Genomic DNA, 16,418 nt, shown 5'->3' on the forward strand with positions numbered 1-16,418 from the left:
TAATTATGTTCAGATGCTATGGTGATATTTGTCAGTAGAATTACCTTGGATCCCTTATATTTAGAGATTAGGTTAGGATAGACTAGACAGATGGGAAATGGTGGGGGAAGAGACCAATAAAATGCAGCTATAGTTCCAGCTCAGACCTTTAATTAATTAGCTTGGAAAAGAAATTGCTGTAGAAAAGATTGGAAGATTTAAGAGAAACCTGAAATAGTTAATCTTTGCAGTTAGATTGGACTTCATGGTTAGTCAGAGATTCATGGAATCCTCTTTCCTTGTTTTCATGGGTTGCTCATTAGATGCTCTAGGCTCCTTCAATACAGTGACACCACATTCCTTAAATAACAAAAAAAAAAATCATAGGCAATTACACTGCACACAGGATGTAATTCCTTATAAACCTTTCACTAAGAAGGCAAACCTAATGAAATTGCACACGCAATGATGCTTTCACTTGAAACATGTTGGGTCATGTGCTTTCTTCCACAGCACACAGGGAAAGCAAAGCATTCAGGAAAGCAAAATGTGCCAGAGGAAGAGGAGTGTAAAAGCAGTCATTTCCCTCAAACACTCCTTCCTGATCAAGCACCACAGCCTTCCGGGGGTGGACAGGGGAGAAGAGGAAAACCTTGGGGTCTCTAAAGCATCACTCTCTTGAGACTGAAGGCAGATCTCTAACTGCAACCTAACAACAACTCTCATTCACAGACAGTCACGAGGGACTAGACCATGCTCCCTAAGGGAAAAAGAAATCCCTGGGAAGACAGAAGAGGCTCCTGCTTCCCTGCCAAAGTCCTACCATCTGTACAGTATACTTGTTTCACAGTGTAAAGAAGCACTTAGCCCTCCTCCTGACTCTGACAGGAAATATTTTAGGTTAAAACTTGCAGGACTTCTTTGTTTCAGAAAACATGACATTAAGTTTTGAAGCTTTCGATGGTAACATGCAAATTTTTTCCCACTAATCTGAACCAACTTTGAACAAGAAGTTTCTCAAGAACAAGCACAGTTCTGTTGATGTCTGCCATCACCTCTTCTAAAGCCCACAATTTTACTCTAGATAGCTCAGCAAAAAGCCCAGGAAGAAATGCTTGTGGGAAACACTGTGCAACCTTGTCCCTTGAGTTTCCGTGGATTTAGAGTCAGTGTTATATGCTGGAGCTACAGTATTGCACACAGCACTTTTCTTGCCAGTGAAGCTGCCAGTGAGATGAGATAAAACTGAGGGTCTGATCACTTTGTGAGCAGTGTGGATCCCCCAGGGCTTTTTGCAGTAATGAAGTTGTTGGCTCTAAAGCCTGTGCTGGTTCAGCTACAGGAGAGTGTGAAAGAGAAAAGCCAAACCTCCTAGAGCAACATTCATCAGTATTGATGAAACATTTGCAAAACATTTAAATAATATGTTGTGAACGGCAACCAAGAGTCTTACATGAATTAGACTGTCATTTCAGCTCAGGCAATTTGTTTTTATTTATCCAGTTTCCAAAATTCCCTGGAAACCCTCCTGTAACCTGTCAGGTAACCACCTAATCCAAGTTAGAATTGCTGGAAAATAAGAGAGGAGAATGGTTAGGAGTGTTTCTCCCACAGAACAATTGTGTTTGTTGTCCTAAAGGCAGATACAAATCTGAAGCCTCTTCACTGCAGAGTCTGTAATCTAGAAAGAAATAAAAAAATCATAGAGAAGATGAAACAATGTATACATTCATTAAATATATTAGCACTTAAAATATTAAATGAAACAACAATTATTTCTAACTGCTTACAACTTTGTTCTTGATAATTACATTTGATTATAAGCATCTATGTACACTTAAGGAAAATTGTATACCACAAAGTGACATTACAATTATATAATTTAATTTAATAATTTTATTATGGAGGGATTCAAGGCTCAGAGTAAAATTACACTGAAACCTAGACCAACCCCTTTATGAGTCTCAGCCTGAAGAGCTTTAAACAGAGATCTAGAGGACAGCAAATCTACCTTTACTTTTTTGTTTCCTTCTCTCAGATTGTTTAATTACAGCAGCACATGAGATTTATGAACAGTTTAAAAATGCAGGAGAAACAATCTGAAAAGACAGACAAAGCCTGGTTTCTTAATTGATGTAATCTAATAAAATGAGGCAGAATTATAGTCACTATTCTTAGGAATGCTTTGGGGCAATTTTTTCAGCAGGAGTGGTTTATAAATACAGGCTCTCCTACAAATCACACTGTCTCTAGGTAAACAGAGACATCCTGGGTGCATATGTTTGTTCAAGGATTGCCTGAACCCATCAGATTAGGATTTTCAGCAGCAGTAACCTGCCTTACTGGTTGAAGGGAGCCGTCTCAGTTAAACTTAGTCCTTTGGGAGTACAACAGCTGTCGTCTGGACCAAATCTGAGCAAGGAACAACAATTTCCAAAGCTAAACCCTCACATCTTCATAGCTTGAGGACAGAACTAAGGCTTCACAGTTAACAGTTGTAATGATATCATGTGCTGATGAATGGATGTGAAATGAGACACAGAAGCTGACTAGTGACTCTGCTAAAAATACAACCACCATTTTAATAACTATGTCAACTGACAAGTTTTTTGAAACAAAGAAGAAGAAAACTCCTACACAACACAAACATACTGTTTTCCTCATTAATCATCTTGTATTTTTGCATCAGATAATTCTTAAGGTTAACTCGAAGTGTAGATTAATCAGGTCAGGCAGATATTGCAGAGGAGATTTCAGCAATCATTCTGGAACGCACAGTGTTTTTATCAAGACATAGATGTAGCTTCCAAAAATACTTTTCCTATGACATCCATAGTGCTACGATCAGTAGCCCTGGCCAAAAGCTCCCATTTTCTTTCACTTCCTGCAGAGTTTTCTGAATTGCTTGTGTTTCCAACACATCCTGGTGTCTTCATTCTGTTAAACGAGTTCTGCACTTTTTACTCCAGATTTTGCAGGGTAATTATGAAAAGCCCTCATCCAGTAGTCATCTGACCTCCACCATGGCAGCCTTATTTAGGTTTCTTACCTCACTAAATTAAAAAAAGATTGGTGTTGCAAAAAAAATACACACACAAAAATTGGTGCTGTAAACAGGTACAGCATAGGAAATTGGAGGGAAAAAAGGTTTTAAACATATTTCAGAGACATAGTGTGATTTGTAGAAGAAAAGAACTTGTACTGTTTTTGAGAGTTTCTTCTCTCAGATCTCCACACCAATAGCTGGTCAAGGCAACTGTGGTATATCTGCTTCACCTCTTGGTCAGAAAGACAATAAAAGATAAATGTAGAAGATGAATACTGGTCATCCCAGTATTCATCTTCTACATTTGCTGTCAGTCCAGCATTTCATTTTGATACCATAAAAATTTCTCTGACTGCCTTGTTTGCAAAACTGTGTCTTCAGCCGTAGTTTCCTAGTAATCCTCACAACTTACACTAGTGCTAGCAGCAAGGACTTTATCCACTGTACATTTAATCTAGGAAATATACCATTTGAAATTAAAGATTTCAATGCTTCTTTATTTAGAAAACACAAAAAGAGGCTTTATCAGACCTCATATCTCTATTCTGAAATTCAGAATGACTTCCGAAAAGAAATTATTTAAGAAAAATAACAAAGTTCCATTATCTGGTGTGCTGGTATCCAGCTATTCTTGCTCCTCTATGGCATGTTAGAAGACAAGAAGGAAGAAACCCGATGGACTTTCTCAAGAGACTGAATTTGATCCCATACCTCTGTTCAGATGCTATTGACTGATGTTGCTGCTGTGACAATCTCTTTAACTCCATCCAAACATACTTGTGTTCCCAATGACATTGCAAGCAACAAACCAAGAGAGTGATAAAAAATAATCACAGCTTCTATGTCGATGCTCATCAAAAACAGTCTGAATAGAAGTTACAGTGCTGCAATGATAAACCTCATTACTATTAAAAGAAATAGCAGTATTGGTTTTGAAGTTTTATGCCTTGAGCATCACTGATGTTCTAGGCAGATAGAAGATAATGTCACTCACTCTGAAAATTTCCAAATAAAGTTATAAATGCTGATATATGAGACACAAGAATACACAGAATTTATGTAAACTCCCAATACTGGAAATGTGTCCCTTTTAATAAATCCAACCCAACGGTTTATATCTGAGGTCTACAGCTTGAAGGTCAAAACCTAAACCTCAATCAGCTGCCACAGATCTGACTCTTGAGATATGATGTGGAGCTGCAAGATCCTCGTGCTTGTGTTTGATAATTTGCAATAGGAAAAGGGGAAATAATTTTAAACTAAAAGAGGATAGGTTCAGACTGGATATAAGGAAGATATTTTTACAATAACAGTGGTAAGGCACTGGCACAGGTTTTCCAGAGATGTGGAGGTGCTTCATTCCTGGAAACATTCAAGGTCAGGTTGAAGCAGTAGCTCTGAACAACCTGATCAAGCTGATTATGTCCCTGCTCATTGCTAGGGAATTGGACAGGACAATTGTCAATGGTCCCTTCCAAACCAAATAAAACTGTTATTCCGTGATGCTGTGATTTGAGTGTTCCTTGATTTTTAACATGCCATTTCCCTCGATTTAAGTTGCTGTACCATATTGCACGGCTTCTGTACTTTTCTGTCCCTGCGAGGTTCAGCTTGGGAGGGTGGCCAGCGAGTGTCCAGCGAGGCACTGCATCCCACCAGCCCCTCAGTCCGCAGGGACCCCACCACAGGTGCCCAACGCTCCCCTCCACGGTGACCTCAGCCCCAGCGCGGTGGGACCAAGGCGGCCGTCTCTGCCGGGCCAAAGCCGCCACCATCCTCCGGGATGGCCAAGGGGTTCATAAGCATCTCCCCGGTGCTCCCCGGGGAAACGCGGGTGCATTTCGGCCCGAGCAGCTGGGGCGGCCGGCGGGAAGCTCCTCCCTGGGGGTGTAGCACAGGAAGGGGTGGCGGTCGGGGCAGTCGCGGAGCTCCCGGCGAGCCGGCGGAGTCGGCGCTGCCCGCTGTACTATGCGTGTGTCTTGTGTTACAGCCATGCTGCACATCGGCGGCCAGAGCGAGGGGCGCGGGGAGGAAAAGGCTGTTTACACAGACTGCAAACCGCCCGGGGAATAGTGCGGGAGAGGAAGTGAGCCGGGCCGCTGTCTGCCTGCCCCGGCTTCCTGCTCGCTGCCTCTCACGGGCAGCGCTCACACACACACACACACACACACACACCGGCCCGAGGGGGGAAAAAAAGGAAAAAGGGAAAACAAAATCAGGATCTCATTACTAGAGCAACAGAGAGCCTGCAGAAGACTGTCAGCATGGAGAATCAGGGAATTTTACTCATCTCCCTCTAGACTACCAGGAGAGAGCGGAAAAGTTCCTCAGCCACTGGGTAGGTACAAGTGCTGCTGCGCCCGCCCCGGCTCCCGCAAAGTTTGGGGGGCTGCGGGCAGGAGAAGGGGAGGCCGCTGGTGGGGTGGCAGCCGCGGGGACAGCCCGCGGGAGGGAGGTGAGGCTGCCGGGCACCGCGGGAGGGGGCTCGGAGCCCCGCACGGGGCCGGGGAGCCCAGGGGTCCTGCCCCGGGGTCGGGCCCGGGCAGCGCGGTGGTAGCGGGGCGGGGGGCGGCAGTCGCGGGCCGGGATGCCCGAGGGGGCTCCCGCCGCCGCAGGGGGCCCCGCCCCGGTGAGGGTTTCCCCGGGGGCCCCGCCGCCCCCCGGGAGCTGCGGGTGCAGGTGAGGGCACGGACCGTGTGGGTTTGTGCGGGGGGCAGATGCCGGAGGGTGAGGAGCGGCAGGGCCGGGAAGGAGGCGCCGGGGGTCGCGGGGAGCCCCGGGACGCCGCTCCGCCCGCAGCCCCTCGGCGGTGCCGGGGCGTTCCGTGTCCCGCTCCCGCGGCGCGGTGCCGGCTGGCGGTGCCGGGGGCCGCCCCCTCCCAGCGTTATCCCGGTTACGGCGCTCGGGGGCCGCCCGGTGCCTGTGAGGGCGGCGGGGGCGCCGCGGGGTCCCCGGCGGCGCTGCGAGGCCGAGCGGGGCCGCGGAGGGCGCGGGGGGAGGGAAGGGAAGGCTCCTGCAGAAACTGCAGAAGGGGCTTTAAAAAAAGGAAAAAAAAAAAAAAAGTGTCGGGAGAGTTTCTGGCTTGTCTGGAAACAGCAAGACTAATTGCCATGCGCTTCCGGTTTGAAACTGGCAGCAGACAACATCTTGAAAATGAGTCACTGCAGCTCACAAAGAAACTCTGTGGTTTTCTCCCTCTCAGGTTTATGTATTTGCTCCTTTTTACAGTTTCCTTTGTAGTCTTCTGCCTTTTCCCCGGACCTCCCCCTACCCTCTTTTCTTAGCCACCTCCTGCCCCCCGACCCCTTTGGCCGACGTGGATAGTTTCCACCACCGACTGAAAAAAAGAAAAACACAAAAATGTTTGTAAGGGAAGGGAAAAAAAAAAAAGAGAGAGGGAGAAAGGGAGAGAAAGTGGAGAGTTGTTGTTGGATCTGGCTTTGCTGAAGGTTAGAGGGACTCTGATGCTGCAGGGGGAAAAAGTTCCCTGAATTTTCCACTGGCTGCAGGAAGAGAGCCCATTTAGTCATGGCTAAGTAATGTCTGCACACACACCAACTAATCTCATTAGGAGTTTCCGTTCCCTAACACAGGAGGGTTTTGTGAAGCCCTGTCAGCCTTTCTAACGTTGCAGTTGAAAGGGAGACAAGTTACATCTTTATTTACTTAGGAGTGTAGTGCTATGACAATTTTATATAATGTAGCATCTTTGAGGTCATGAGGACTCCAAAAGTCAATCATTGCATTTCATTTCAAGCCGAAAGCCGTGATTCTTCTTGTATTTTGCTCATACATACTTTTCAATTATTTCGGATTAATTTATGCCTAAATATTTCCATAGGGTGAAACATATAAATGGGGTAGCCAGATGTCTGTGTTATGATAAACATGTTCTGTGCATGTCTGACAATTGCATGTAATTGCTAAGTCAAAAAATTTTGAGCCAAGATACTGAGGTGATGGCCATATTTGAAAAATATATTCACCCACATAGCTTTCCTGTGATGGTGCTTTACGTATGTTATTTTCAAGTGATTTTATACATACCAGTTTTGATTTAGTGGTTTATGTAATTACTTTATTATGATTTGCTTTCATAATGGTCATGAAAGAAGCCTATGTTCGGAATTACAAAGATTTTTGCCCTGCCCCACCAATCTTTAAATTAAAAGCAACAACTTTTTGCAGAAAAAAAAAGTCAGGAGCAAACAAAGAAAATGGATTCTTGCTTGCAAGTGGATTTTAGCTGAAGGAAATGTCAATAAATGAGAATAAAATTGTATGCATTAGGACGTAACACCAAGCTACTTACTTGAATTATCATGTGATAGCATTAAACTAATTTGCAAATATTATGCAAAAAAATAGTGCTTGCAGTATATCACGTGTTTACCTCAGAGGATCTGCAGTGTTTCCTGCACTTCCTATGTCCAAGTGGCACAGAAAAGTTCTTCATTAACATAATTTCACAGAGGACTTCTATTAGTGGATTAGTGACACAATCTCCAGACACAGATGTCTCTTGATTTTCTAGTGGGGCAGTGAAGAATTTTTAGAATAGTGTATAAACCAGACAATGCCTAATCTCTGTCTCAATCAAATGCAGCCATCAGGAAGCAAGGGATTATTTTTCAGTTTTGGAGGTTTATTTCTTTTGTAAATTTCTCAGTTTTAGAGAAAGAAGTGCAATACTGGACATAGTGTTCAAAAACCTGTTGAATATGTTATGGAGCAGTTGGTGTGGTGTACAGCACCAAAACTTACTGAGGAGTGTTTCCTGGCTCCCACTATCTTTCTCTGAAATATGGACAATAAATTGTTCACGTATTGTGTTAAATATTGCTGGAATTTCGTGTGCTGTCTGCTGAATCAGAGTAGATGAAGCACACACATTCATACATACTTACACCATATATATATGTAGTTTATCCACACTATATATGTTTTGTGCGTTGTGTTTGTTTAAGTGTAAAACATTTTGATGTCCTCAGGAAAACAGATGTAGTAGTAGTTTACTTCGTGTTGTGTGTTCTGTGAATTTGAAAGGCTGAATGAGAAGTAATCTATAGATGTGTTACAAATACAACAGTTCTGAATAGAATAGAAAAAAAAATACAGATATCATGTAATGCATGATAGTTTCCACTCAAATAATAAAAAAAGTATTAAAGGTGGTTTTATTGTAAATATAATTTTATTCTTCACCTGTCTAAAAATGTGTTAGGTGTATATATTGTCTGCTCAGTATTACAATCATTGCTTACAGCTTGATTTTTCCTAATCAACTCTGTGAGTTGGTCCTAAAAAGAAAAAAACCACTGTTTTATATCCTTTCTGATATCACCGACTCCACCTAGATGCAACAGCTGAAATAAGCAACTCAGTCTCAGGGGAGAAACTCAGTTTCACTCTTCCTTGTAACTGTTTATAACACCACACACATGGACACTTCCACATGTAGAAACAAAAGTGTATTTTGTTTTATTCATTAGTGGTTCTCAGTGCTTACTGATTCACAATGGTTCTTTGCTCCTGCTACTTGATGTTATTTCATTAAACTTAAGCCATAGGAAGAAATCAAGTATATCACTCCAAAGACTGAAGCATTTCCCATTTGCTGTGCATAAAATCTAATTATGTAAACTTTGCCTTCTTGTAGTGCCCTTCTTGGGATGGAGGTATTCACGACAGAGTTATTCTTAGGGGCAGCTATTATTGGTCAAGTGAACACAAATATTGGTCAAAAACTGGTTCTGAAAGACTTAGCACAGAATTAAAGTAAATTTTCAGGTTCACCAAGGTGCACAGAGCTTGTTGCTTGCTCTGAGGCTCATATATTTGCATGTAGGAAGGTAGCTATGTGCAACACAGACATGGAGGTCCTTGAGCTGTACAGAAAATACAAATCTTAGCCTTGGGAATGCAGTCACATCACAACAATGTTGCTTCAGAAGACAGAAATAGGTATCAAAATAAACAGACATTTGGCTACTAAAGATAAGGGAGTGCAGGATAAGGGTGGGAGCACCAACACATAGTTACTTGTGATGCATGTATTTATTAAAAAGGATTTTAACTAGTGAGTTGGTGACATCATTTAAACTTTGTAAGTTCATGTAGTTACCATTATCTCTCTGAGTGGTTCTCTGTCATAATGCTAAATAATCTAAGATAATAAAGAACTGATAAATGAGCTAGTACTTCCTATAAAGATATGTTGGGTTGAGCTCCTTTGTGCAGTGAGGTGATTTATCAGTCCATGGCTTTCTTCTGGTGGAGATGGCTCCCGTGCACTGGTGCTGCTGCTGGAATCCATTTTGGAGCTGTGCACTGATTATAGGACAGTTATCCTGGGCCAGTTTCAGAGCACTGTTGGTTTGGAGCTGCTGTCTGTGCTCGGGGACCACACCCGGTGGCTCATGCCACAGGCTGTCCTGACGGGCCTGTGGAGGTCGCCTTGTCTCCTTGGATTGATTCACCCTGGTGTTCCCCACAATGGGGAGTCTCATCGTCTTGAATCATTAGACAGATGTTTACTTCATCTGTGGCTTGTTAAATGAATCAATGAGGATTCTGGAGGCTGTTAAGAGCTCTCGAAAGACCAAATACATTCATTCTCATGTTGAAGAATGAATGATTAAAGATTTAGTCATGATTTTGAGGAGAATGTCAAGGTGTAGGCACAGGAAGTCCATCTCACTGCACCACAAAATACAAGGCTGCATGGATGGAAATAAAGCAGATGAAGCACAAAGTGCCTCTCAGCTGCGCACTTCAGAAAAATAAATTCATCTTTGTCCTTAAAACTTTCTTTAACGCATTGTGATTTTATGTGCCAGCAATTGTATTGCATTTCAGGTTCTTACAGGTTTGTTGTTAAGAGTGGATTTTAATTTAAAAGCTCTTTGAAGGAGACTTTCAGCTTTTCCAAAAGCAAGAACCAAAGAAAACACCTGCCAATGAGCATGGGTACAAAAATATCACAAAGACACTTCTTGGCAGCTAATTCAATGCCAGTTACTAACTGAACTGTATAGTCAGTTCTGCATTTTTATTTTTTATGAATACTGTGGTAGTTTTTTTGCACTATCAAAATGTACGCCGGAGCTGTCGATCTGCTTGATAGGTGTGATTCCTGGGCAGTATCTCATATTATACCAGAAAACTAAATATTTAAGTAATATTTTAAAGTTATATGGCAGCTAAGAATATAGGAGGCCAATTTTGCCATGCCCTAGGCGGGTACAACTCAGCTGAAAATGATAGGGGATTTTTTTACTGTTATGGAGTTCTCAACACCGTGTCTGATTTTCGGCTGCTTGCTCAAGTGGCATTGCTGTGATTGTCCACAGCAGTGGCGTTTGTCCTTCTTGTGTCTGTGGGTCCATAATTGTTTCTGAGCAGTTGTGCCCACAGTGGTGGTGCTGCAGTGCTTCTGCCTCACTGTCAGAGGAAGGTCCACTGACCCCACATGCACGGGCCGAGTGTTGAAAACTGTTCAAGTGTGTGATGGCAGTTATAGACAGGACACCTATGGACTTTGGAGATAAATATCAATCAACTATGTAAAAAAAGGTTTTTGAAGACTGCAGCGTGTGATCTGTCCACATCTGAGCAATTAGATACAGCTCAGGATCTTCAGGACAAGAGTCTCTGTAGGAAGCCACAAACTTACTTTGTTTTGATCTTTTAAAGCATTTAGGCATGTATTTACTTTTGAGTGTGCCAGCATTTCTGTTAATGCGCTGAGACTAGGTGCATGTTAAATGTAACTAAGGCACTGCAGTGGCTCTTGCTTGCTCTGTGAAGGGTCCTCCTAGTCTTCCATAGCTCTAAATTTTGCAGTGTCAGGATGTACTGTGTGAGTGATACTGGTCATTCCATGGCTTCCCCCTGACCTATTTCAGAGAGTCACTTCAGTCATGTCTATGTCTCTGCTTTCCCATTTACTACCCAATATTTGATCTTTGCAAATGCCATGTTCACTACATGTTAATGTGTTTTGGCTCTTGTGCAAGCAATACTGTCTTAGTTTTTTCAGCTTTAAAGTACACAATTGTCTTATCTTGTGGCTCCTAACATGAAGATCATTTGAAGTACCATAAGGGGAAAACTCATGTCTTACACATTTTCTTTTATTTTTCATTGTTATTAAATTATGTAATGAATAATACAGAATTTTTATGAATACTACCAGTCATGCAAAATTGGTAAAAATTTTCTAGGCTCTAACCTAAGTATTAAGTCCAAAGTCCCACTAATACTATTTTACACGATGGTTCTTTTTCTGAAAACATTAGTGAACGAGCAAAAATGTTTGTGTAGAAGATGGTTTTGCAGTTGTACACAAAAGGGTAGACTTGGATTATATCCTTCATCTAAAGGATCTAAATGTTTTCAATCAAATGTCCTCCTATAAGTTTCCCATCCTTATTTTGCAACACAGCTGATAGTTCATCTGGAAAACAGATTTCTATTTCACATCCATTTGCCTCTAATGTGGTGACAGCACTTCTTTACTCTCTGTATATTTCTCCTTTTTGTTGTTTTTTTTTTAATGAAAATTGATCAGATGTGTTTCAGTTTAGGCTTTTTGAGAAGGAAGCTAATGTGTGTTGTTGTTTTTAAATGTTTATGTTGTGGTAGTGTTGAGTGGCCTTTGCTGTATCAAGTCACAATACAGCATAAACAAAAAAATTTATAGACTGAAGTACCACCATTATCTCTTCCCAGCAATTAACAGTAATTCATGTGAAGAAGCAATCTTTAAAAAGCATTTAGAAAATAAGAACAAATTCCTTTTGCAGCTCAGTTAGTTAGATCTGGAGAAAGTTGACTACCTTCAGAGGATTTCTTCCATGCTACACTAACATAGCTGAGATGGGAATGTGGGTTTGGATTCTGGATATAGACCTCTGTGAAGTCTGGTGACTCAGAGCAGACTCAGAGCAAGTGGCGTGTGTGGTCAGTTCAGCAAACTGTGAGTGTGGAATAGGGCTGGCATGGAAAGTATGGCTGCAGCACTCCTTCAGCACTGCCACTTCAGTGATAAAAACCCTCACGGAACAGAGCAGTTGGATTCCCTGGGAGCAGGGCACAACAACGCTGACTGTGCAGTCTCATCCAAGTTGAGAAGAGGGAATACAGTCTTTGCATTTTATTTAAATGTGTAATTTTATACAGAATTCAATAGGACACAGGATTCAATAGGACAGGATACAAGTCAAAACAGTGGCTGTTATGCATCCTGAGGAGCAGAGACATTGACAAACCACTTGGTGCACTGGTGTCACTTCTAAACATGTGCAATCTGAGCACTCTGCATACAGCAAAGTTTGCTGTAATCATTGGAATACTCTCTCATTTCTCTGTCATTCATAGTTTGCAGCAGCTGTGGGAATTAGTTTAAGCACACAGGACACAGTACAGTGACAAACAGCTCTTCCCCTGGCTGAGATCTCATGTATTCCACGATGCATTCTGTGGGGTATCCCAGTGTTTAATGAATGAAGTTAGGTGAACCCTGTAGGTCCTTGTTGGTGTAGTAGGCAAGTGAATAATGTCAGGAGATTAAAATATTTCAGTTGGGTTTTGGTTTAACTTAGTGCATGATAAACACGCAGAACTTTGATTAGCACTGAGGAGAATAGCAGATCTTTGAGATTTTTATGTCTAAGAATAGTTATTAATTTATGTTTTTACAAGTACAGACCTTGACTAGTGCTGTGACTCGTTGCTCATTTTTTTATGGCTAAGGAACTTACATTGGCTTGTGCTCCAAAACCTACTGCAATAGAGCTAATGTTTTGGGAAGAGACTGTCCAAGTAAAATGATTCCATATTTGTAGGTTACCATCTGCTGAATTGTTTACACCATTTTTGGTATAATGCTATAACTGACTTACCTTGCAACATGACAATATGCAGGTAAACCTGAATGTTATTTAATAGATCAGTGGCTCATTTTGCTAATTCAGCAAATTCTGAAAATCCAGTTGCATGGTAAGGCAAGTCTGACTACCAGTCTATGCTGCAATGATCTTGCTGTGCTTCAGGTTTCATGAAAATTGCCAGCCACCTTGGTTTTCCTTTACAGAACTCCAAGGGCTGTTTCCTGTCCTTTTGGCCAGTTTCCTCTCTGCTCACAGCATGAAAAAGACCTGCTTTTTTATCTGAGTTTCAGTCTAGGAAAAATCAGTGGCAAGGGGAAGATTAGTTTAAACATCTGAATATGAAATGTATTAAGGCAGCATTTGAGACAGCAGATAGTAATAGTACACAATTTAACATATTAGAGCCACTGAATAATTACAAAGAATTTGGTCTGTTGTTGCGAAATTGAAAATTTTAATACTTCGTTTAAAGAAGGGAGTAAATAAAGCATTTACATTTGGGAGTAATCATGTCTTGATATATTAAGTAAACTTTCAGAATAGCTGCTGTTCCTGGAGGTTGAAACCTCTGCCTTCTTCAGCTCTGGAAACATCAGAAATTTTATACAGGACACTCAAGTAATCATGATCTGTGTCCTACTGATGCAGACAAAAATATAAGAGGAAGTCATATGGGAAAAATAAACATATAGGACTGGTTTTGAAAGCAGGAGTCCCTCAGATTGCAGTGTAGCATGCTGCCAGCGTGCCACAGATGTGCACCACATGAGCAGACAGAAAGCAGTGTGAGGAGTCTGCACTCATTTTATGGCTGTCCCAAGGTGAAGGGTTGGAGCCATTACAGATTTACGTAGTTTTGTTTATGGCTAGCTTTAGAAATAATTGAGCAGGTTATTTTTTAAGCCTTCACAGGGAAGCAACTAGCCATGTTCCCTCCTGCTAAGGGCTTTTACTCCAGTGGGATTAAAACTGTTTCTTGAACTGCATCCTTACAGAAAATGTGCAAACACTGGTGTTGTAGAGGCGGTGTCATCACACCTCTGCTTGGCAGGCAACCAGTCCTTTGTTTTATTAGGTTGGAGAGTGCAGAACTTTCTTCCTTTGGACATCTGCCTCCGCTTTTCTTTGACTTAGGTAAAAAAATTAAAAACTGCAAACACTGTATTACCAAATGTACCTACTTGAAGCATTACTGGACATATGTGTGAGTACTTTCCTCCCTGTGGTGGAACTTGATGTTATCCCTTAATGTTTTGCGAGATTTTGCTGCTGTCTCTTTTGTGTTGCTTTTAACCACAGGAGTCTGTTTATTTTTTTTAAACGTGCTGGGCCATAACAGTGGGTATCCTTGCTTGAGAAGGAGACCTTGTAAATTTTTACTGTAAATAATCTTTGTAATTACAATTTAAAGTAAAAAGATGACTGTTACGCTGGAGTAGCACAGTAGTCATACCTTGTATGACTCTGTTGAGTGGATCGTCCTGCAAAACACTCTGTGTTTTTTTGGCACATCCTTAAACCAGTCTGTGTTTGTGTGGCAGTATTACTGTAGTTTTGCAGTAAATTGGAACGTGTGCACTGGGGCACCCCTGTGGCTTTCTCTAATGTTTCCACTGGGTGGTGCTGCAGGAATTCCTTTTTTTTTTTTTTTTTTTTTTTTTTCGCTTGAATCTGCATTTCCCAGAAAGACGCCTCTAAAATATAATAGGAGGAAGTCCTGATTTAGAAAGTTTTTGCAGTTTCAACACAATGGAAGGACTTGGAGGATGCTCTGACAGGAAATGTCCTGGTTGCTGGATGTGGAAAAATTACCAGCATTCTGTATCAAACACACAGTTGATTCCCTAAAGTGTCCTGGGTATGGATTGCACCACTAGTTTGATTTATTACCTTTAATAGAGAAAGTTCTGCCTCAAATGAAACCAGGTATATTTACACACTTAGTTCAGAGCTTATTTTTCCAAGCCCAATTAAATTACTAGTAAAATCTCCTTTGATGAATATATGAAAGCTTTCTAAGTAAACAAATGGATATTTGTTTTTTCTCTTTTCTGGCAGAATCACAAACTCCTCACCAACCACATCCTATTTATCACCCTTGAAGCATCTCTGTTGAGAAATAAAGGGTTAGGATTGACTCAGCTTTTTCTTTCAAATAGTTCTGAGCAAACATTTGGGCAGATTTGGCAATTGTCTTTAACCTCTCATGATATAGTCATAGTTATAGATGAATTTTCAGTGAAAAATGTTATGGCTGACTAATTTTTAAATTATTTTAGGAAAGTTCTTTTTGTTGACTGACACTCTTGCTTCTGTAATTAGAAGAAAAATGTGTACTTCAATTTTTAATAAAAAATGAAAAATAGAAAAAAAAGAAAAATAGAAAAAAATGAAAAATAGAAAAAAATGAAAAATAGAAAAAAATGAAAAATAGAAAAAGTGTCCTAGAGGATTTATAAGCTCTTAAACTTTTCATATTAACATTCACTTTAGAACTGTGTTTAGGATATATATAGACACTACCTTGTTCTGTATTTTTGTCTGTCTGTACTCTTTGATATTTTATATAGCATGGAATTTGTATATGGAATTCTTTTGCCAATTTCCAGCAAAAGTTTTTTTTTTAAATTAATTTGTAACTGTTTATTTTCTAAGTATTAATGGACTTTAAAATTAATTTAGTTAAGTATAAAGATCTCAATTTCTATTGTTGAGAAATGGTGGTTAAAAAATAATGGCAAAACAGTCACATTCCTTGTACATGGTATTGGAGCAGTCCTCTCAAGGGTTAAAATGAACCTGAGACACTTAGAAAAATAAAACCAGAGCTGCTATTACAAACTGGGACAGATGTAGGAGGCCAGGTTTCCTGTGGCCCATTTTCCAGTTTCCTGGCTGCAACCTGCAGAAATAAAGGAAGCCAAATGCTAACGTGAATGAGAAACTAACAATGCCCCACGTCACGCTGCTCAGAGAAATGTGCTGGGCAGAACTGGGATACAAAACCAGAAAATGGACGTACAAAAAATGTGCACACATTTTCCAGAGTAGCTGAAATGGTAAAAAAAGGCATCTGTTACTGAGAAATGCTGTGTGCTTGCAAAAGCACCCACGTGCCTGTAAGGGAAATGTAAGTGGAGGTGTGTGCCTGCTGTGATGGGGCATACAGAAAGGAGCTGGATCTTTTGCAGCTGCTTTGGCTACAGAAGGAATCAGCAGTTTCTTCATATGCTAAGGGAAACTAATTTCCCTACCCTGACTCAGCCTCTTAATCCTTTTCACGTACATGTCTGATCACCATCTTTCTGTGACTACCTACATGGCATAATGCTGGCTAACACCTTTTATGTCTTCCTGATTTAATTGGTCACCAGCAGGTTATTTTCAGCCTCTGGGCACCCCAGCCAGGCTGTCCCACTCAGCTGTCCTTCCTCTGCCCCAAATCGCGCGACCTGGTTTATAGCTCAGGCTCCCAGATGTTCCTTTGCAGACCCTCTAAA

General features: G+C 41.2%; 1 protein-coding gene across 2 annotated transcripts in view; it reads left to right on the forward strand.

The window, feature by feature from the left end:
• The first annotated feature begins 5,016 nt into the window (after positions 1-5,016).
• The window catches only part of ELK3 (ETS transcription factor ELK3), a 37,357-nt gene continuing 25,955 nt past the window's right edge, over positions 5,017-16,418 (forward strand). For both annotated transcript variants that reach the window (XM_054272106.1, XM_054272115.1), the window contains exon 1: positions 5,017-5,363. The gene's annotated coding sequence lies outside the window, so the exon portion shown is untranslated. The remainder of the gene's footprint in view (positions 5,364-16,418) is intronic.

This window comes from Melozone crissalis, unplaced genomic scaffold (assembly GCF_028551555.1).
Source record: "Melozone crissalis strain CALT ecotype California unplaced genomic scaffold, PUWL_Pcris_2 ptg000004l_1, whole genome shotgun sequence".
NCBI lineage: Eukaryota > Metazoa > Chordata > Aves > Passeriformes > Passerellidae > Melozone > Melozone crissalis.